We start from the raw sequence: 23,721 nt of genomic DNA, 5'->3' as shown, positions 1-23,721 counted from the left end.
ATTTTTGATACAGTTTAAAGCAGATAATTTAAGTGTGCAGCTACTGAACACTCTTGAAAACTAATTTACCAATGCTGTACCTCCTGTGGACAAAAATGTGACTATTAGTAGCAAATTATTACCTGAAAATTTAGAGGCAAATGTTCTTTCCTAGCAAATAAACATCAGAAGTGTCTAATTAAATGAACTCTGACCTGGTATCCATGATACAACATTTTTACTTCTGGCATTTCTAGCTATTTGGTGATCCAGGAAAAATCAATTAACCTTTGTGAACTTAGTTTCTTCATTGGTTTTTTAAAAGAAGGAAGATAGATTAAATAGTCTCTTATATCCAGTCACTGTGGCAAGAACTTTCCATTTAATAGTCACAACAAATCTATCCAGTACTATTCCTACCCCCCAGTGTACAGGTGAAAAAACTAAGGCTTAGAAAAGTTTAATAAATTTTTCATGATGACAAAATTCAAAATCACACAGTTCAAATGACCTTTCAGTTCCCTTTTAACTCTATTATTAAAATTGTAGAATATCATTTAAATACAAATTGAATTAAAGAACTGAATTTAAATGCTTACTTTAAATCTTGAACTTACAATTTGAATTAAAATAGGGTTATTTAATCCCTATGTATACAGGTACTGTTTCCATAACAAAGCGTGCTTTTCAGAATCCATGCTGTGAAACTCATGGTTTCCATAATGTTCAAGATAGACCCATGTTTTCCCAAATGCCACACCAAATAGGTGCCTATTAGAGCTATGTCGACCATGAACCGATTTTCTGTTTTGGGTTTCTCAGCCGAAGTAATTTTAAGTATCATTTATTTTCTAGTTAAAATCTAGCCCTAACTACAAAGTCCTCAAAGATCACCAAGACATGGTGTTCCCAAAATACATATCACTTTGATGCCCCAAGAACACGAGGAAAATAAAACAATACAATTCATTTGAAGAGTCAAAGAGGTATATTTTAGAGGCAGCACAAAGTGTGTGGAATGAGAAGGTGGGGGCCAGGGAGACAGAGCAAACCTACATACATTGGTGGTTATGTTCTGCCAAAGATTCTCAAGTGCTTGAAGGAAACTGAGGTTCACAGCAGCTTTATCAAATTGCAAATGAATGGACAGGATGGGAACTCTTCCCAGCATTCCAACAACCACAACAAAAAATAATGACAGACCTGAACTTTCAGGTTCTTGTCCAGTATTAGAAGCAGTTCTTTTGTAAAGCATTTTATATAATGTTCTTACCAAAGACAATTCCATTTATTTAGCTTTGGCTTTAATTCCATTTCTAGGTGACAGGAATGCTAGAAAACGTTACCAATACAAATGATATTTTTAATATTAAAAAAACAAGAAAATCTAGTTTTCTGAACATTTGGTATGCAATATTCTATATATTATTGTTTAACTGTCATTTTTTTTCTCATAAAAGATTAAAATATGTTATGGGAATGGTAATGATACATAATACATATTTAAGTGTTTAATAATTTACATTTTGTTAATTATTTTGACTGATTTTGGGTAAAGATTGTTTCAACACATAAGCAGACCATCTGTTGCGGTTAGAATTATTAATAAATGCTCCCTGAACTAAGTATTTTAATTAAAAATAAAATGCTGCATTCATTAAGGCCCATCTTAAGTGGCATGCTCCAAAAGGAATTAATAGTGTATCCAGCTGCCAATCTCTAAATAGTTTGAAAATATTATAAACTTTTATTCATGAGAAACTGCATGGATTTGGATGATTAGGGAACAATCTGTTGAGTCCTCCAATGCCTTCTGCTGTGTGGGATCCAAGAGTATATGAATCAATGAGAATGACAATCCCTGTTCTATATATGGTTCCACAAAATTACCAGGGAGTCAGACTAGTGCACAGGCTTTCTTAATTATGTCTTTTTGGTTCTTAATCTCAGGAAGGCACTAATCATCAGACAAATCAGTTACCTTGGAGACGATGAATTTACTTCATGGTAGTACACTGTGAAAGCAGTCTCTACAGTCAGATGGCCTAGGTTTAAATCTGACCTCTGTATTTTTTAGCTGTGTGACCCTGAGAAATTTACTCCACATTTCTGTGCTTTAATGTCCTCACCAATAAAATGAGGATAATAGTGGTATTTCCTTCATTAGGTGATTATAAGATTTAAGAGTTAATAGATATAGAGAAGCTGGAAGAATGCTTACTACAGAGTAAGTGCTTAGTTAATGATGACTCTTAGAATTATTACTTAAGTATTGTTGTCATTAGTCAGTGCACCTTTGCAACTTTTCTTGGAAGATTGCCTTCAAAAGATAAGTCACATTCTTTCACATTTTCTTAAGGATGTTACATCTTCAATTTTTGAAACTTGAGCTGATTTTCCTTTGAAACCCAATGTTGATTAAAACAAAGGACTGTGAATGAGGGAAGTAAGAAAACTTGGTAATTCCATTTTTAATCAAAAAGGACACATGACAAGTAAGGAAATATGTATGTACAGTTTCTAAATTTCAAAGAAAAAAGTGCTACACACATGCATGAGGAACAATCCCCCTTCAAACACAAGTTCAAGTGGAGGGAGGGAGAAAATGATAAGGAAAAGCAAGAAACGAAAAGGAGAGAAATCAAGAAAAGAATAAACATACAGGATACTTAAAAAGATTGTTCAGAAGTCTAGAATTCTGAATAAAATCTCTGAAAGGAAAAAACCTCTTATCTCCATTTATGTTAGGCCCTTTGCCATGAAAATCAGGGACTGAAAGTTGAAGGTATACCTTTGATAGTGTTGTTAACATATATGGACTCTGACCCTTCACACACTTTAGCAAGTCCCTGCTCATAGTGACAAGACTTCACTAGAACATTGCGCTCATTTTTCATTCTTTTCATTCACTTTCCTAGAAATAAACAGGGCTCAGGAGCGATTGAACTTGAGAGCTTCAAGCACCAACTTGAGGCCACATAGTTTCTGCTGCCAGAGCTCCCTGAAGCACGTACGGTGACAGTGAGAATTGGAGAGGTCCTCTCTGAATGAAATGTTAACCTACTCTCTTACATTAGTCAAATCCTTAAACTGTACAAGGCACATTCACTTAAACCTACTGATTAGGTAGTCAGAACCACTCTTTAAAATTGCTATTGCATCCCAGTGTTATAGGATTAGAAAACTGAGCCTCGAGAAGCTTAAATGGCTTTCTTAAGGTCACAGGACCAGAAAGTGCAAGAGTCAAGAGTCAACATGAAAGTCAAAGCTAATTGCTTTTTATGGTCAACCCCAGTGGTTTTCAAACTGAAATGGAGAATATTGTGGTTCCATTTTGGACTCTTTAAGGAGTAGCACAAAGGTAAAGAGGTACCCGAGCAGATCAACCCAGCCCTTCTGCACTCACCCCTTCCTCTGCTTCCACCGACAGCTCTAATGATAAGTTTTGAACATCAAAGTTCCAATTGAAACTTTTTTAAAAAAACAAAAACATTTTAGTGTTAAGAATTTTGTTTTTCATAATTAATCAAGACATGTCTTCATTACCAAGAGTCCTAAGTCTAAATCTTTAGATAATACATATCTGTAGATGTCTAGTTAATCCCCTATTTTCAATTATTTATGTTTTAAATTCTCTAAAGTAATTCAAATCAAAATCTATCTGTGTTTCCTATGATGTGCACCGTGAACTGATCTGATTATATTACGGAATAATCACCAGCAGAGAGGTGTTTGAGGGACATCAGTGCTGTTTAAACTGCTTAAACAATGCTCATTAAACTGTTACTGAGTCTGATAAGGAGCCTGTGCCAGAATGCAAACCAACACATTGCTTCCTTTACATGGAGAAAGACTTGTTATGAGACAAAAAACAAAAGTTAGCTGAACTAAACAATGGACTTAGTTGGTTTACATTTTGTAACAGCTGTTTACGTTGTCACTATCCAGAAACAATTTCTCTAGGGGCACTTTGAGTAGCACTGTCCTAGATTCCAGAAGTTCTTTGACTTTAGAAACTTGCTTCCCACCCCTACAGTTACGTCCAAAACTTTCTTAATGGTCTACCACTCTGACTATCCCTTGTCCGTCTCATTTGTCTGTTTTGTGCTCTGAAGTCTAAATACTGGAGTTTTCTGAGACCCAGTTCTTCAGCTGTATCAATTCTTGTTTTCTCTGCTCATCTTGAATGAATTTTCTGTATCCATGACCTCAAAGACCTTATATTTTTTTCTCTTTTGTCTCTGACCCTGAATTTTCTTCTGAACCCAAACTCTTTACTTGTAATTGCCCACTAAGCATCTCTATCAGATTTTAGTGCAGGGACCTTGAATTTAACATTTCTAATGAAAAAAAATATCTGCCCCTATACTCCCTCCTCAACTACACAGTCAAGAATTTTATATTGTTAGAATAAGACAAAAAGAAAATGAAATGATAATTTTGAGAAGAGGAAGGGAGGGGATGGGAGGGGAGAAGAGGGCAGAGATGGGGAAGGAAAAGGATGGGAAGGGAAAATGTTTTGGCTGTGTTTCAGAAAATTCCAAGGATTCATCAGCTTTGGGAATGATTGCATTAAAGAACTCAGAAAAAATGTCATTCTAATCTCCTGCTTTTTCCATCTCAGAGTTCAGCTCTCTTCAGTTCTGGCTCCATTCTTTAGGGTGATCATCAGCTTTAGATTTACATCATGTCTTCTCAGCAGCTTCCAACCCAAAGAGAGAGTCTCTCTTACAATATTTCCATTAGTATGATCAAGAATATCCCATACTATGATTGGTCATCTCTAGTGCTGGCAGTGGAGTCAGCTATATTTAAAACATGGACTATAAGAAGGAGGGAGGATCCTTCTCCAAAAAATTGCATGGAATTGTTTCAGATAAAAGATAATGGATGTTGGGGAGGCAAAAAAAGAGAGCCCAAAATACCCAGCCTAGATATGTGCTGCCTCCTGTATTTGACTAATCATCTTAACATTAAGACATTCACTCAGACTTTTAATCTGGAAAATATAAACCTCAACTACTTCTTTCTAACTGCCCATATTCAAGTGCATATCCATATCCAAAAACAAATCTTGTTGATTCTACCTCTGAAGTGTCTATAAAATCTCATTTCTCCTTTCCATCCCAATTACCATAATCTTTCTCTTCTCTTATTTAAATTATTGTTATTGATTATTCCAGCACATTTTCCTGCCATTTTTCCCCTTCCATTCTATTTTTCTGATTAAAATCCTATGTTTTTTCATACAAAATAAAATCCAAACACCTGAGATTAGCTTATGCATTTTTCTCTCAAGGATTCTGATCACTACACTTGGAATATCTATAGAAGAGATAGCCAATCCCCATGAGATCTACCAGAATCAATTTTTCAAGGGATTTCTGGGTGTAATTACTCTGAAATCCTTGAAATCTACTAATTCCATATTGGCTCACAAACACTCCTCTCCTTCTCCATCTGCCCCCAACCTTGCACTCCCCTCCACACTGTACTTTAGATCCTTTCCTGAAGCCAACTGCTCTTTTCTTCTAAATATTTTAATTATACCAAGAGGAATACCACTCACCTTCAATATCTTCTCATTTTATTCCTGATTAACAGAAACTTTTCCTGTGGTTACCATTTCCCATGTAGCCCTCTCAACTGGAAGACACTCATTCTCACAGATTTCATTCATTCCATAGTTGTTCAATGAGAAGATCTTCAGTCTTGCTTTTCAACAGCATTTCCAGGCCAATATTCAGTCACAATCACATCAAAATCACTGATACATGAAGACTGATCACATCTGGCAATAATGCTGTTTTTTTGTCTCCTCACCTAACAATCCCTGTTCTCCTTTTCAATCACTAGGAACCCTTAGGACCAGGAACACTCATTTTCCTTCCCCTCCATGTTGTGCCATGGTCCTGAATTATTTCAATGTCTATGAGACCCAACTGGTATCCCAATTTTTCAATTACTTTTCCTTATTTCTAGTGACCTTCATCTCAACTCCTCTGAAATCCCCCACTCCTGTGGCAATGCCTTAGACTAGTGATCCAACCATAATTTGCATTCAAATAACCCTACCATCCACCACATCTTCCTGTCTCTTCTGCTTTCTCTATAACTTCCACTGTAACTTTTTTTGTTCTTACAGGGATTTCCAGTTCCCTGGCTCCTCTGTTTTATTCCTATCAGCACTTTCTTCTGTTCACTTCCTTGACTAAGTACCTTAGATTCCATCGAAATTACACTTTTCTCAATATCTTCAATTTTTTTCCCTATTGTGCTATAATTTTATTGTTCTAGAAAACTGTAAACTGAATGAATCCATCTCAATCTTTTCCAGGCCTCCATCCAGGTTTCTGAGAATTGTCATTAGGCTTTCCTCCAAATTTTAGTCTAGCTCACATGTCACCATTAACACCAAACACTAGACTATTAGATGTTTATTGCACAGAAATAGCATATCACCCATATTGTGTTTGGTCTGTTTAAATACCTTTCTCCCTTTCTAGACATGTTGAGAGCAGAAAACATGTCTTAGCTACCTTTTTTATTCCTGTATTTCACACATTGTAGTTATTGAATAAAAGTTAAATAAATATGTATGATGACATCTTCATCCTTCATGCAGTGGATTAGGTTTCATATTTAAATGAAAGTTGTTAAATTTGAACTTATAGTAACTTCACTAGGTTATATTATTTTTAGTAAGGAAAAACCATAATGTTTTTGCTCCTTGTTAAATGACCTCAGTTACTCAAATTATTTTAATGAAAAATGCATTGGTTTATTAAAACACAGTAATTTTGGTACAAAAATAAATAAACCTTAATAGAAGGCTCAGAAACAGACAGTCACCAGGTTCAAGGCAAAGGTGACACTGTGTTTCAAGGAGAAATAACTCTCTCCTTAATAATGATGCATGGTAAACTGGATATCCCTCCCATAAAACACAAAAATTAATTCCAGATAATTTATAGTTCTAAATTTGGAAAGTATAAAATAAAGCATTTAAGGAAAATAGAACATATTCAAAGTTTTCTTAAACAGGACACATAGTAAAGCTAATTGTAAAAGAAAAAAGTGTTAATTGGACTATATTAAATTGAAGAACTTCTAGTCATTAAAAAGATACTATTAAGAGCATAAAAAGAACCCAAAGAGTAGGAAAAGATATTCACAATACATATATCCAACAAAACATTGATATTTAGGATAATTTTTTTAAATTTACAATTACAGATTAAGGATTCCTACAAATTAATTTCTAAAATACTGATAACCCTCTTTAATAATTACATTTCTTATATTCATATGGGCAAGTTACTTGGACACACGAACACACTTCACAAAAGAGGTTAACCAAATGACCAATAAACGTGTGGAATGGTGCTTAACCTCATTAGTCATCAGAACTACATATGGACAAAATGACTAAAATTAAAGAGGCAAAAATAACAAGATTGCAAGGATGTAGAGAGCCACTAGAATTCTAATACAGCACTGGTAGAAGTCTTAATTGGCATAGCCACTTGGAAAACTGCTAGTCAGTACCCATTAAAGTTAAACATACCTATATCCTATGACTCAGCAGTTCCACTGCTAGAGTCATGTACTAATGTTTACCAAAAGACATATATGAGAATGTTTACAGTTCTGCTATTTATAAAATCCCCAAGTTGGAAACAAATAGAATTGATAAATAAGTTGTGGAATGGCTGCACAGTGGAATGACCAATGAGAATAAGTGATAGAGCAATGAGAATAAGTGATATCACAACATGCAACAATGTGGATGAATCTCAAAAACATAAATTTCAGCAAAAGAAGCCACACACAAAAAAGCCTATACTATCTGACTCCATTTATATAAAATATACAAATTAGGAACTTTAATATATATTGCTAAAAGTCAGGAGAATGGTTATCCTTGGAGGATAGAGGAATGGATTAGTCACTAGATGGCATGAGGATGATTTCCAAGGTGTTATACACAAAAATGTGTTCAGAAATTCACCAAGATATGTACTCATGCAATTTATATTTATTATGCCTCAACCAAAAAAAAACTTTAAGATGAGATATCATAAGAAAAAATAATAAAAGTAAATAGAAGTCCAGGAAAAAATAAGTAAAGGACCAAAGTTTAGAAAGACTATACTCTTAGAAACTGAATATGAAGGTCTGTAAGCTTAGCAATTATATAAGCAATATATACTATTCAAAATTGAGTCACAGATTTACTCACATCCAGCTGCATGGCCTCCTTCCACATGGGTTGACATTATTTGTGTACTAACTGACTTTTTAAAATACGTATTTTCTCAGTGAATTCCAAGAGCCTTACACAATAGAATAAACATAGTTTTGTAATTCACTATATTCTTTTGTCTTTATCACAACTGAATAAACTGTTCTGTGGTGTCCTGGATGATCATTTAGCAGTTCTTTTCACTTATAATTATCTTTATACACAAGGTTTTCTAGAATACTGTTGGTGCCTATAAACAAAATTTGGATGTCAGAAACAGCATCTCATTTTAAAAAGCATGTTTGCTTCCTAATTGAAAAATTATATTGCTTTTGGCACAAACTGAAAAGAAAAGCCATCAAATGAGATGTAGGTAGTGTTAAATGACTAAAGATTATAAAAAGCTTTTATAACCTGGAATCCCAAGTTACACACTAGCTAAGATGCATTCAAGGAATGTGGCACTTTATGGCAAAGTATGAGAAAAGGGTATTATATTAAAACAATTTATTTTCATTTTTTTTGTTCTGCACTCATCTGTGATAAATGCAGCAAGACAATAGACTACAGGTGGCAGATGGTTATTTAATAAGTGGAAAAGTCAAAGCTAAACTATCCACTTCTGCAAAATACCTTTAGGTAAAAGAGAAGGGCTTATTATCATTGAGAGCAGCATTAAACTCATTAATAATTACCTTAAGAATGTTCTTTAGCCATTACAGAATCTAACTGCAATAACTGTTAGTTTTTCTAATATTTTACAAGACAAATTGCATAAAATAGCAAAGATAAAATCTGATATCACATCCATTTTTAACTCAGTCAGATAACAGATATACAAAGCAAGTCACTTTAGTTTCTTCTCCAAGTTTATAATCTAGGATAATAATAAGTTGTTATATAAGCATTTTTCCAAGCTAGGTATCCTGCTAACTAATATGAATTATCTCCCTTAGTAATTATTTTAAAACTTCAAGGTCAGGTGGTAGAGAATCTCCAAAGATGGCTGCTATCAGTTGTTTTTTCTCCCTGGACAGGCATGCCACTCTTCACATCAAGAGACGGAGTCTAATTCTTCTTCCATTGAACCTGGGTCGATTTTGTGATGACCCTTTGACAAACAGAAATGTGATCAATGAAGTTATAGGAAGCCTTACAAGTTCTATCTGGGTCTTTCATGATGCATGCTCTTGGGATGCTTCTTCTTAGAACTCACCCATTATATGGTGAGAAGCCCAAGTCCAGGGCTAGACTTATGAGCATGCAGCTTCTGCTGTCACTGTCTTGAAACTCTTAATAAATTTTAACAGGAAGCCCCATGCTTTCATTTTGCACTGGGTCCTGAAAATTATGTAGCTTATCTTGTCCAAACCACATAGACAGGCTGAGCTCCCACACCACAGCCAGCATTACCTCTCAGCCATGTGGGTGAGTCACCTTGGATATTCAGCCCAGCTGGGCATTTGAATGGTGGCAGTCCCTGAATAGAACTGCATGAGAGACCTCACATGAGAACTGCCCAGCTAAGCCCAGTCAACCCCTGGAACAATGAGAAATAATAAATAGTTTTTTAAGCCATTAAGTTTTGGTGTGGCTTGTTAACCAGTAATAGAGAAGTGACACCAGTAGGTACTATTATTAACTCATTTATTTCTTATATTAGGCCTATGAAATAATTACTAATATTATAATCACCTTTGAGGCAAAGATAAACAATTTCACTAACATCACTCAGTTAAGACGTGGAGAGCGATGAATCAAACTCCAGTGTTCTCAGAACACAGAGCCCAAGCTCTAGATTTCTGTTCTTTATAATAAGTGTCTAACATACAACAATATTACTTTGATTTTTCTATTTTTAATGTGATTTTTTTTCTTTGTTTCACTAAAGTATTTTTCCAGGTTCCAACTCTAACAATTTAATTTATATATGCTTCCAAATTATCACCGATGAGATTTCAAGAGTAATGTCTAGGTTGTACCTTCCAGTACCTCCTCGTTTTCTCAAGAAGCTTCCAAACCATATAAATTGTAGATACCTCCATTTTAATACTAGCCAGTTATGCTAATAGGAGTGCATTACTCATTCTTAGTGATGTATATTCAACTTTTATGATTATGTCCTCTACTATCCCCTGAAAGGTCATCATTAATTCCTAATTGCTCAAAATTATTTTCCCACACACACACACACCCATGAGGCCTTTGTGATGGGAATTCATTTCTCAAAAGGGAATTTAAGACTAAATCTCAGATGTTCAAAACCTGATGAACCAGGTAGTTGACCTGAATCAGCTAATTAAGGTATAGGAAGTCACCAGGGAAGAAAAGGCACATCATTAGGTTCACTTTGCTGAAAAGTAACAATTTCAGGATTCCTGAAAAGCAGAGATACCTTAAACATAATTTCTTGAAATTTTGTTCTGTTTTGGCTATGATTCAACTTTTCCGTCTCTGGTATTAACCTAAAGCACTTGAGTGAGACATCCAATGAACCACTTCTTTACTGAAATTGTTAATTAACTATTAGCCTAAAAGTGAACTCTGAATTATTCTTTTGTTTGGGTTTAAATTGTTTTAAATTAAGTTGGATGAGTGTTAAGAAAAAAAAAGAAAAGAAAATTTTTAGGAAATAATTTCCCTTAACCAAGACTCTTTTCAGCTAATATACTTCATGATTGAAATGTGTCTGTATTAAAATACACAGCACAATCCCCAAGACAAATGTATATATAGCTTTCTAAAGAACAGCCAGAAATCCATATTAGTAATTTATATAATGATTTTAATTAAGAGGTAAATATTGGCTACCTATTTGTAAGACCAAATTAATTATTATAAAATTTATTATTGACTGACCACTGTATTCCAGCTTCTTTAATATTCTTTATCCAATTATCCTTTTCCATGAAGTAAAATATCGACACCCAAAATACTTCTAATCCACCTTATTTTCCCTCAAATAAACATACATTTTAAAATAAAAAGACGTAATATCTCATTTCTGATATAGTTTGATTCTGTGATCTCATTAAATGTTAAAACTTTTTAAATTACTTGTATGTTTGTAACTAAAATTTAATTATTTTCTCTCCTACCTTTAGAAAATATAGTAAACATATTTGAAACTTCTTTTGATGAAAAGAAACTAAGTAGAATCATTCTTACACCCTATAATATATTTAAAGATATGGAAATATGTTGATAACATTTGATAAATGCTTCTGGAATGAATGAATATGAATAAATGAATGAACTGACACCTAATTATAACTACACAATTTCTTGGAAAAACAAAGGGATTTTGCAATCACTATTCACTTTCTTTCTCTTAATACCACTAAGAAACCAGCAGCCCCTCATCAGAATCAGTGGAATTGAGAGGCAACTGTACACTAACATAAAACTAAAGAAAATATATTTTGTGTGTGTTATAAAAAAGATAAAAATGTAAATAAATGACCCTGTTTAATTTTAATTGAACATTAAAATCTGTTGATGTATGGATGTGAACTTCATGGAAGAAGCTGTGTCATTTGTTACTTTATCTCTAATACCTGACACAGGGGCTAGCACATAGTATGTGCTCAACTAATATTTCCTCATTAGATAAAGAAATGATGACTTGTATTTTATTGTTGTATGCCTTTTTTGTAATTGTCTAATAACTACCAAATTCTGGGAAGGAGTTTTCAGAATGTCATTGTATGTCTATTCCACTCTCAGTTCACCACTGATAACTGTTAGCCCCGTATATAGTAACTAACCATTCTTAATTATCATTCTTAGAGGAAATCATTATAGATTATTTAAAACATGACTTTTGGAATAATATGCAGCCATCAAAAAATGAAATCTTGCCATTTGCAACGACGTGGATAGAACTAGAGGGTATTATGCTAAGCGAAATAAGTCAATCAGAGAAAGACAATTATCATATGATCTCACTGATATGTGAAATTTGAGAAAGAAGACAGAGGATCATAGGGGAAGGGAGAGAAAAATGAAACAAGATGAAACCAGAGAAGGAGACAAACCATAAGAGACTCTTAATCTCAGGAAATAAACTGAGGGTTGCTGGAGTGGTGGGGGGTGGGAGGGATGGGGTGGCTGGGTGATGGACATTGGGGAGGGTATGTGCTATGGTGAGCGCTGTGAATTGTGTAAGACTGATGAATCACAGACCTGTACCTCTGAAACAAATAATACATTATATGTTAATAAAAAAAAAAAGTTGAGAATAAAGAAAAAAAACATGACTTTTGGGAAAAGCAGCAACTGGAAATGTTGATCTCTTTTTTGTCTATTTGATATATATCGCTTTATCCAATTGTATTAATTATCTATTGCTAGATAACAAATCATCCCAAATGTAGTGACTTAAAATTATAATAACTATGTGTTATCTTTAACAGTTTATGCAGGTCAGGAATTCAGAAAGGTATCAGAGTCCCTGAAGTTGCAGTCTGAGGTCAGTTGGGACTATAGTCATCTGATGGCTTGTCTGGTATTGGCTGATCCATTTCCAAGGTTTTTTAACCTCAATACTGCCAAGTTAGTTTCTTGCCCCATGGGCTGCTCTGTTGTTCTCAGGATAGCTGGCTGGTCCCAGAGGGAGCAATGCAAGAGAATAAGAAAGAAACAACGCCTCTAAACCCAGCCTCAAAAGTCATATGCAGTCAATTCTGCAGTGTACCATTGGTAACTCAAATCAGCCCTGATTCTATGGGTATGAATAGATAGGCAAAGATCTTGAGGTGATATCTTGGAGACAGGTCACCATACCAATTATATATGTAAAAAATATAATATAAAACCACGTAAGTGTTTAAATTGTTTGGCTTAGAACCAAAAAGCATTTGCCATTAATTCTAGTGAAAGCTTTTTTTAATGTCTATTCTCACCTACTTGACACTTTTGGCTCTAAGTTAAATAGTCTTAAATGATTTGCCATGAACTTGTAGTTTCATAGGATTGGAATAACAATTTAATCATAGTTAATGTTTTATTTGCCGTTTCTTTATTTTCATTTCTTCTCTCATTGATTTGAATCCAATAAATTTACATTTGACATATACAAAATAATAAAAACATAGACTTTTTCATCAAAATTATTTGAGTATGAATAAGGTCATTTCTCTTTAAAGTGCATTACCCAAATTGTTTCCACTTAACCTTTGGAATGGAGCGGGGACAGGCTAAGCTCAGGGACTGATTTCACAGAAAGAAAAGGCAAATCCAACATAAGGGAGAAGGAAGGAATACAAAAATGAGACTCTGAGGAAAAGTTTACATTATGGGAGGCTAGAGTTCATGAAGTAGCAACAGAAGGGAAACTGGGATGTATGGGAAGAGTTAGTGGGGTTTTAGTACTAGGATGCAGGAGTTCCTCTGAAAGGTTTCTAACCCAGAGGCAGCATTGCAGCCCAGTCTCTGAGAGTCATGGCTACCTTTGTGAGCTTGCCATTTCAATAATACGTAGAAATGAAGATGCTACAGTTACCTACTGTTCCCTTCTGGTCAACATCACTGCATAAAGTATATTATTCTATGTCATTTGAGATGCTAATGTATTCCACCTTATTCCAAAGACATGGACCAGTATTTTCTAAAACAATTACATTCTGCTTTGGGGAATAGTTGTCAAAAGCCTTTAGGGCTTCAGAAATTTAATTGAATGAAGAATGTGACATTACCTATGTTTTAGGAAAAAATTGTTTTTTCTTGGAGATTTTTTGTATTATAGTAGGAAAGACTCGGACTTTGAGAAGGCATTTGGATGTCATTTCCCTACTCATCTATACTACCAAGGGCGGGCTACTTATGCTTTCTTTGCCTCATACATCAAATGGGAATAATACCTACCTCACAGAATTCTTATAAAGATTCAGTATGATAACAGTTATAAAGTGCCTCTTACAGTAAATACCTATTAAATGTTTGTTCCCCTCTCTCTTTTGCCTTTTATGTGTTCCCAATACAAACACTATTTTCTGATAATATCAAATCAATTTGCTGGCAGTCAATATTTAATCCTTCAGTGAAAGCTTTTCCAAGTCTACATCCTGAGGACTGCATATTTTGCTCATAACCTTTCTTTGAATGAAGGAACAAGGCCAATAGCACTTCCTCATCTATCTTATGTCTAATTCTTTTCATGAAATTTTTTTTTTCATTATCAACATTCTTCAAGTAATCCTCAATGTAAGTTTTAACAACTTTTCAAAAAATGTTTGTCCTGTTAATTATTTATTGATCATCTTTGGGGGGGTGTTTGTTTATTTTGCATGAAGCAATACTGGAATCATCTGATAAAACTGCCATTAATATTTTCATTTTCAACTTCTCTAGTTTTCTCCCTTATGTAAAAAAAGAAAAAATCAATATAGTGTGAGTGCAATGTAGTACAGTAAAAAAAATTCTATTCATTTAGATTCTTTAATCTCTTTGCACTTGCTACTCCCATTTATGAAATTATTTTTCAATGATTCCATTATTCATTGTTTGCATGTCCTAATAAACATCTAAAACATAATTACTCCCTCCTTGTTCTATAAACTTTCCAAATTCAAATGTGAGACATTTTTTCCCCCTGATTTACCATTAGACCCCTAGGTGTTAAATATCTTTATAAATTTATTTTTCCAATTTCCGGTTACTGTTTTCCTCCTCCAGTTTTCATCAATGGAATTTTAATGTGAAAAATGTGCATATTAATGAACAATCCCACTACATTATTTTCTATGTATGTAAAAAGGTGATTAGTATGGTCCACCCATTCTTTCCTAACGTGTTATATTAGATATAAACATGTTTCTCATAGTAAAGCAGCTCACAAGATTAATTCTCTGAAAGTGCAAGTTGTTATTGAAAATTCCCATACTTATTTCAGATCTAATATTTTCCTCTATCATAGTGTTTTTTTCTTTTTCATTTCTACCAAATAACATTTGAAAATCCTATAGCAATATTCCAGTTTCACTGATATGTAAATAATGGATCACAAATTAAATTTATGTTGTTTCTTGATAGGAGAAAATAAAATAAATTTATTAATTTTCTTCACTACTTCTCTATTTAAAAATATCTTGCACTGTTTATTAATTCTAGGTGGATGACCTAATATGGAAAATAAAGTCCATGTTAATAAAACCGTGCACTAATTTTGTTTAGTGACAATGCTGTTTATTTACTAAAACTCAGCCTCCCCAGTGAAACTTTAGAATACTAGTATTTTACAATAATTGCAGAAGTAATTTTGAAGGGTTGAATTCTGTTCCCCCCAAAAAAGATATGTTGAAGTCCCAACGTCTAGTACCACAGAATGTGAACTTATTTGGAGATAGAGTCTTTGTAGATGTAATCAAGTTAAAATGACTTCATTAGGATGGGCCCTAATAAGATATGACAGGTGTCCTTATTAAAAAAGAAGGGGGGGATTTGGACACTTACATGTACAGAGGGAAGACAATGCAAGGAGACATAGGGAGAATGTCAAGTGAAGATTGGAGTTGTGCTTCCACAAGCCAAGGAAAGTCTGGGGCAAAAGCTGAAAGAGGCAAAGAAGGTTCCTTCCCCTACAGGTTTCAGAGGGAACATGGCCCTGCCAATGCTGATTTAAAAATTTCAGCTTCCAGAACAGTGAGAGAATTCATTTTTTTGTTGTTCTAAGTCACCTAGTTTGTGGTACTTTGTTATGGCAGCCCTAGGAAACCAATACAAATGTAAAGCTAATAGCTACTTTAATTCACAGGATATATATTACATGGACTGTGACTACATAAACACAGCTTTGAATAATTTATTTTAAAAATGAATCATTACTGGGGTGTCTGGGTGGCTCAGTTGGTTAAGCATCCTACTCTTGATTTTGGCTCAGGTCATGATTTCGGGGTTGTGAGACTGAGCCCCACACTGGGCTCCATGCTGGGCATGGAGCTTGCTTAAGATTCTCTCTCCCTCTTCCTCTGCCCCTCCCCCTGCCCTCTCTCTCCCTCTCTTAAAAAAAATTATTAATTTAACACCATGGATCTTTATCATCATGGGCTATTTTGATAACATAATAAAGGATACTTCTATGTGTCTGGTACCATAATAAGTGCTTTACTTGTATCAATTAATCCTCACAACTATACTTCAAAATAGTTATTACCATTATAACCCCTTTTAAGGCACAAAGAAGTGAAGCAATTTTCCCTGATCCTATCCCTAGTATGTGAGGGAACCAATGCAAACCCACAAAGTCTGCCCACAGAGTCCATGTTCTCGGTCACTACATGAGATAGCCTTCATCCATTCTATCCCCCCAATTTCACCTGCACCAATCAATGCCTCACTTTGTCGACCTTCTAAAACATAGCTATTATAACTATATTCAAATACTCAAAATACATTTTGTTTTATCATTGTCTATAAGAAGGCTGATAGATCTTCGGTGTGGCATATAGCATTCATAGGGCCCCATAACCTGGCAGAAACCTGCATTCTAAAACACATCTCTAGTCACATTATGTATAGAGACATTAAAGGAAAGGAAATTGCGTAAGTGGTGTTGGAGAACAATAAAGGAATGTAGAAATGTCAGGATTTAGATCCAGTGCAGGAAATACCACTGACAATGAGTCCTTTTCATAAGACATCAGGTCAGGATAAGACACACAAGCACACAAATTTTGACGTTGCCCCTACTTACCTGCCTAATCTTCTCTCCTCCTACACTTGCTTTTTCATGGCACACTCACTCAGCTTATACCTCTGAAATTTTAGAGTGATCATGTTCTTTCTTACATTCTGACATGTATATTTGCTGCTCTCCTTTCTTGTGCTCTTTTTATCCCTAATGTAATTCCCCTCCACCCTCCTATTGCACCACTTTTATGGGTAGCTTCTACTAGAATTCTGTGAAGCAGCTTGTTTATCTCTTGTCCTGATAAGCTTTCTCTGATTTGTTTCCCATCCACTGGCCAACCCAGAATCCATGCTTCACCTGTGTGCTCCTTAGTCTTTAGCATTCATTGCACACCTTTGTAATAGTCAGTTGGCTTGTCTGCATCTCCATTCTAAACTCCTTCACATTAGTCTTTGGCTACCCATAAAACACACAATGACTAGAATGAAGTAGCAACTCAATAAGTGTTTGATAAATGAATAAATGAATGTTGAAACCTAGAAAAACCTGGGAGTGTATGCTGAAAAACAGAGAAAAAATGCCAGGCTTATGGAAAGACCCTAAAGCCATAGATGTATGTGGTGCTGAAGCTCTGGCATCAATAAACACTGGTACACACTGAGATGTGCCTGATTGGCAGGCACAAGATCATGTGGTTGGGAGAAAAGAACTGGACACATTGCATAGGCCAACGCAGATTTTTATCCAAACTGACCAGTTTGGAGGAAAGATCAGAAAGACAGTTGAGAAGAGTGGATCATAGCAGGGTCAGAATCTATGTAGACAGAAAGAAAGAAGGGAAATGCAGGCAGTAAAGATCAGGTGGTGCAAATGGTAATTTCATAGGCAGATGAGTTAGAAATAGAAAATTGCCACATTAAAAGATGATCTGATCTTTGCTCCATAAAGTGTTCAGGCCAGAGAATCAACAGATAGGAAAGCAGATGCAGCCGCACATTTATAAAACATTGATGACTACAGTAGATGTGTGATTTAGACTCTAAAATTTTATAGAATTCCTACTAAAGCAGAAATCAGCTTCTACGTGAGTAGCCAAGGCCATAAGCTCCATGAGAGCAGGCCTATATCTGTCTGACTCACTGCTGTATCTTCAGCCTAACACCTCATAGGCACAGAACAGGTATTTAGATATGATGGATCTTTCAGTTACAAGACATACCAATCACTCTTCACTCTCTCCTCTGTCACCAGTCATCCATTTGCCCAAGCCAGAAACCATGCATCATCACAGACTTCTCCTTCACTTACTCTCCCAACATACTTATCAATAAGCAACTTGTTAATTTTAATACCAGAATTCAATTTAGTGACTCTATGTCCCTATTTTCCCATTAACACAATGCTTGTTTAGGCCACCATTCTTGTTAATTTGTGTTCCTGCTAAATTCTTGTAATGATCCCTTCTGTTTCTAACTATTCCCCTAGAATCCACTCCCCAAATTGCTACCATACTAATGAGTATTGTGGATTGAATTATGTTCCCAAAAAAGATATGTTTAAATGCTAATATCCAATACCAGTGACTGTGACCTTATATGAAAATAAGTTAATATGAGGGTGTACCAGATTAGGACGGGCCCTAATTCAATGACCAGTGTCCTCATGGAGATTTAGACACAGAAAAAAAACCAAAAACAAAACAAAACAAAAAACAAGAAGAATACTATAAGATAATAGAGAGATGACAGAGGCAGAGATTGGATGCATCTACAAGCCAAGGGACACCAAGGATTTCCAGGAACCACCAGAAGATAGAAGGAGGGGCACCTGAGATGCTCAATCTGTTGAGCATCAGGCCTTTTGGTTTCTGCTCAGGTTGTAATCTCCACTAATGATCTCAAGCCCAGCGTCAGGCTCCATGCTCATTGTGGGGTCTCTTTCAGATTCTTTCTCCCTCTCCCTCCCCCTCTGCTCCTCCCCGCTCATATGCTCATACACACTCATGCTCTCTCTTTCTCTCAAATTAAAAAAAAAAAAAAATTTAAAAAAAGGAACCTTCCCTAGAGCCTTCAGAGAGACCATGGCCCTGCCTGCTGACATCTTGATTTCAGACCTTTAGCCTCCAGAACTGTAAAAATACATTTCTGTTGTCTTAAGTCAACCAGTTTGTAGTTATCTGTTACAGCAACCCTAGGAAACTAATACAATCGGCAAAAACAAAAATCTAATCAAACCACTCTATTGCTCAATATCTTTCTTTAACAATCCTTTTGGATAGAATACAAATTTTTTTATAAGTCATAAGAACCCCATGTGATCTGAATCGTATCTAACTCTCTGGATTAATATCTGGACACTTTTACTTTCTGGGTTTGCCACACTTCAGAGATGCAGGACTTGTTTATTTTCCTCCAATATGCCTTAATTTCCAGGACTTCATACATGTGCTCCTTCTGCCTGAGCAACCCATTTCTCTGCACTCCCCTCCTGTAATTAACATGACTACCTCTGATATTTTCCTATCTCACAGCCTCATTCCATCAGGGAAGCTTCTCAAGATGCCGAAACTAGTTCAGGCTCACCTGCTATGTAACAGTATGGTACAGACTTTATTCTAAGTATGGGATTATTTTTCTTTTTTCCTCTATAAACTGTGGATTCCCTAAAAGGAAGAGCAATATCTTTCTTGTGTTTTCTTCTGTATTTCCTGCATCTAGCAAAATGTTTTGTGGATTACTATTAATACCTTGCTATTATTACTATTGGTCACAATTACCACTACTACTAATAGTAATAAGCTAACAATTATTGAACACTCATTTGTACCAGGAATTTTGCAAATGATAAAAAATGTCACACTTGATGTTCTTCTCTAATAGTGATTTACATAATAATCACCATTATTTCTAAGCTATAGCTATAGCTGAGAAAAGTGAATTTTAGAGTGGTTAAATTACTAATGCAAGGTCACACTTCTCTGAAGTGATAGAATGAGAGCTCATTCTAGTTGTTTCTGACTTCAAAAGGCCATATTCTTAATGATTTTGCTCAATAAATATTTGTTGACATTCCAACAGAGAGAGTAACACAAATAAAGGCCAGGTGTTGAAATTAACACAACTGTGTTTGAGGAAAATGAGACAGAGATTTAACTTTTAGTGATAAAATGAAAATGATGGTTTACTGCATGTAAAGACCAGATAAAGAAGCAAATTTGAAGAAGATAATTGCGACCCTGTGATTCAATGCAAAACGGTTTTGAGGAAGGTAGTATAGGGAGAAGCAAAAGTGTATTAATTGGTAGGTCAAATAGAATAGTGTCCTCTCTGAAGATACCAGGCAATAAAAAGATCACTGGATCAACAAAATGTAAATTGATTCAGCCTCCTCAAATATACAGCATCCTATAGAAATTAAAAGAAAAATACTCCCAATCTTGGGGGGAAAGCACAAGGATGGGGTAGAGTGTTGTGACATATATGTTTTGAAATGGTATGATGCAGCTGTTTAAATTTGTTGATCACCATTGACTAATTTCTGAAAACAAATAATGTAGGATGTACCAGGAGTGAAGAATTCATTTTATTATCTAGATTTAAATCCTTTAGTAAAATTTTCACAGGAGAAAATTGGAGTAATATTGTCCTCTTTTTCCACAGTATTAATACTGTTTCGGGCAATGACAGATCATTAATACATGAATCTCATTCTGCATATACTTTTTTAATAATAGAAAATGAGTTGTGGGGTGCCTGGGTGGCTCAGCCGGTTAAGCATCTGACCTGGGCTCAGGTCATGATCTCAGGGTCCTGGGATGGAGCCCCGTGTTGGGCTCCCCACTCAGTGAGGAGGCTGCTTGTCCCTCTGCCCCTCTCCCTACTCATGCTCCCCCTCTCAAATGAATAAATAAAATCTTTAAAAAAATGAAAATGAGTTTCAACCCAATGTAGACATTGACAATATGTTTAAAGAGTATTTATTTTTTTTAAGATTTTATTTATTTATTTGACAGAGAGAGGGAACACTAGCAGGGGAAGTGGGAGAGGGAGAAGCAGGCTTTCCTCGGAGCAGGGAGCCTGATGCAGGGCTCAATCCCACTGGGATCATGCCCTGAGCCAAAGGCAGACGCTTAACGACTGAGCCACCCAGGTGCCGCATTTAAAGAATACTTATTGGAAGAAACTCAGGGAATGCATATGACCCAGTCAAGCTTTGGTGGAAGGAAGCTTTAACTTCTGATAATGCTTGAGGTGAGGACACAAAGTCACAATGACTTCAGATTTGAACCTGAGATGTGGTGATTGAGAGTTGATTTTATAGTTTAAAAAAATCACTTTGTACTCATATTATTAGAAAGACATCCTGGAAAGAGATGAAATATTTTCAGAAGGAAGGATGATAAAAAATTGGTAAAAGCTGGAAGGGTTTTAAATAGATTAGAGGGGTCCATACTCATCATTTGATTAAGAAATTTACTAAAAGTCATATATCTTTGATGCCTTGCAGAAAAAGGCATCTGGGTGGTTTAACTGAAGAGAAATTAGAATACTGGTGTTTAAACATCAATGTGCATGAAAATCTCCCAGGATTCAGGTTAAAAATGCAGATTCTGGGCCCAACCAAAGATCTTTTGATTGAGTAGATAGGGGTACCCAAGAATATTCATTTTTAAAGGCACCCAAAGTAATTTATCTCCCAGGTGTTAGAGGTAGTCTCCTTCCCACATTTTGAAAATATCAGTGGGTAGTCCAGGAAACATTTTAAAATAATAATAAAATATTTATTTTAAAAGATGGAAGTTGATTCTAGTGAGAAAGAATAAAGAAGTTAACTTTAGTTTGTAGCAAAGAAGGCAGAAGGATGATTTAATAACCATCTCCAAGTATATTAAGTGTATATATGAGGATAGCTGGGCAATTTTTCTCCATTTCCATTGTTGTCTATACAAGAGGAAATTGACTTGGATTAAAGTAAGAACTCATTTACAAGAAAAGATTTCTTGACTTAAATAATGATTATAGGCTATAACGGTCATGAGGGACATTTTGGAGAATCCATATTCCTGTTTTGTTTTGTCTTGCTTAAATATTTTAATCACCATCATCATCATCTATTAGTCCTGGCTATTTCAGGGGGTGTCCCTTCACCAATATTGGAGATAGGGTCATTGACCATAGGATATTTTAAGGTCTTTCCCCGTTCTATGCTAGGGACATTTAATAAGGATATATTGCTCTTTGAGTAGGCTATGCAGGAGTCATTAACTGTGACTAATATGCTGTCCTCAAGATGTGCCAGAGCAGCCTCATTAATCACATCAAATTGCTGCTGAAGACATTTTGTATATGGATGTGCATGTGAGTGTGTGCATGAGTGTGTGTTTTTGTGTGTGGTCATTTATTAAACTCTTTTGCTGGAGTTACAGAATAAAGATAATGACTTAATTGAAAGCCATATCCTGTCTTTTTTTTTTAACCTTTTCTCTCTTTTCCCCTAACTCTTAAGGACTAGACCTGCAACAGGCTGCTGTTCTCCTCAGCCAGCATTTGTAAATGCTAAGTGGTACAGAGTTGCTCAAGCAAACAGAGGGTGGAATTCCACCTGGTTCTCTCTCCTTGCTACTGCTTGGTTTCTGCAGCCCTCTCATGCTGTGATAAGCCATAAAAAAGACTGGCTAAAGTGACTACAGATGTTGTGTGAAATAGCCAGTATGTTTTCCACCTGTCTATATTTGCCTAAGGGGTCAGGGACAATCAAATTAAAGCAATATGCAAGATGTGACAGATGTTTGTCCTATTGAGATAAATCTGAGCAAGTTACAGAAAGGTAGAATAAATGTAATACATAAAACAAAACACAGAAATCACTTTAGAAGGTGTCCTGAGAATAACAACATTTCTAAATAAAGACCTATTACTTTATGCCCTTCCCTTCTAATTAGACCCATAATTGGACACTTTATAGTACCTAGCGGAAGCATAATTAGTTATTCCTTTTATAGCACTGTAATTTGTTGGGAGTTAGATTATTGAAGTGGAAGAAGGGTCATTTTGGAGATTTTTTTATCTCTTTTTCAGGCAACAGGTAATGACATGGTGTGTTGCCCATTTTGTTGGAAGAACTTGGATGAATGTTTCTCCATCAAATTAATGTCCTCCGATCTATCTCATGTTCCTCCTAAAATATAGGATGCTGCTCTGTATCTCTGAGGCTACAACAGGTAATGAAATAGCCTTTCGATAACTTATTGACTGGAACATTGCTAACATGTCAAGATCAGGCAAAAGGGAGTTAGATGTGACATTATGATTATATATGTCTTGAAACAATACACTAATATGGAGCATTTTTCTTTTGTGTCACACTGGCTAGATGTCTCTGGTCAAATAGACAATATATGTTCCTTGGCAAAGTTCTTTTCTGGTCTTTATCTTTCTTTTCCTAGCTCAAATATTTTATGCTCTGAAATTTCAGCAACTTCTCCTGAAAATTATTAGACTTAAAAATATGAGTTAGCCAGCAAAAGCATAAAACCAACCAACCATTGGACATTAACTCTTCTGAAGGTTGTAAAACCGTACAAAACATGATGAAATAGTATTCATTGCATTTTGTAGAAGTAATAATCTGTTCCAATTCAAGTCATTTGTAAATACTTTCAGGGACATAATAGAGGGTTGTGTGTTCTTTAAGGCAAAAGACTGTTATGATTACAGGTATATATTGTTCCCTAATTTCATTGTCCTAATGTGATACATGGGTCTGAATACAGGCAATCCACTTCTGGTCCCAGCTGCTGCCAACTGCAGGTTGATTTAGATGACAACCTATGTGGCTGTAGTGAAGGCCAATGGAAATTACATAAACC

This window comes from Phoca vitulina, unplaced genomic scaffold (genome assembly GCF_004348235.1).
Source record: "Phoca vitulina isolate PV1807 unplaced genomic scaffold, GSC_HSeal_1.0 scaffold8, whole genome shotgun sequence".
In the NCBI taxonomy this organism is placed as follows: domain Eukaryota; kingdom Metazoa; phylum Chordata; class Mammalia; order Carnivora; family Phocidae; genus Phoca; species Phoca vitulina.
Note: the sequence above shows the minus strand (reverse complement) of the source record.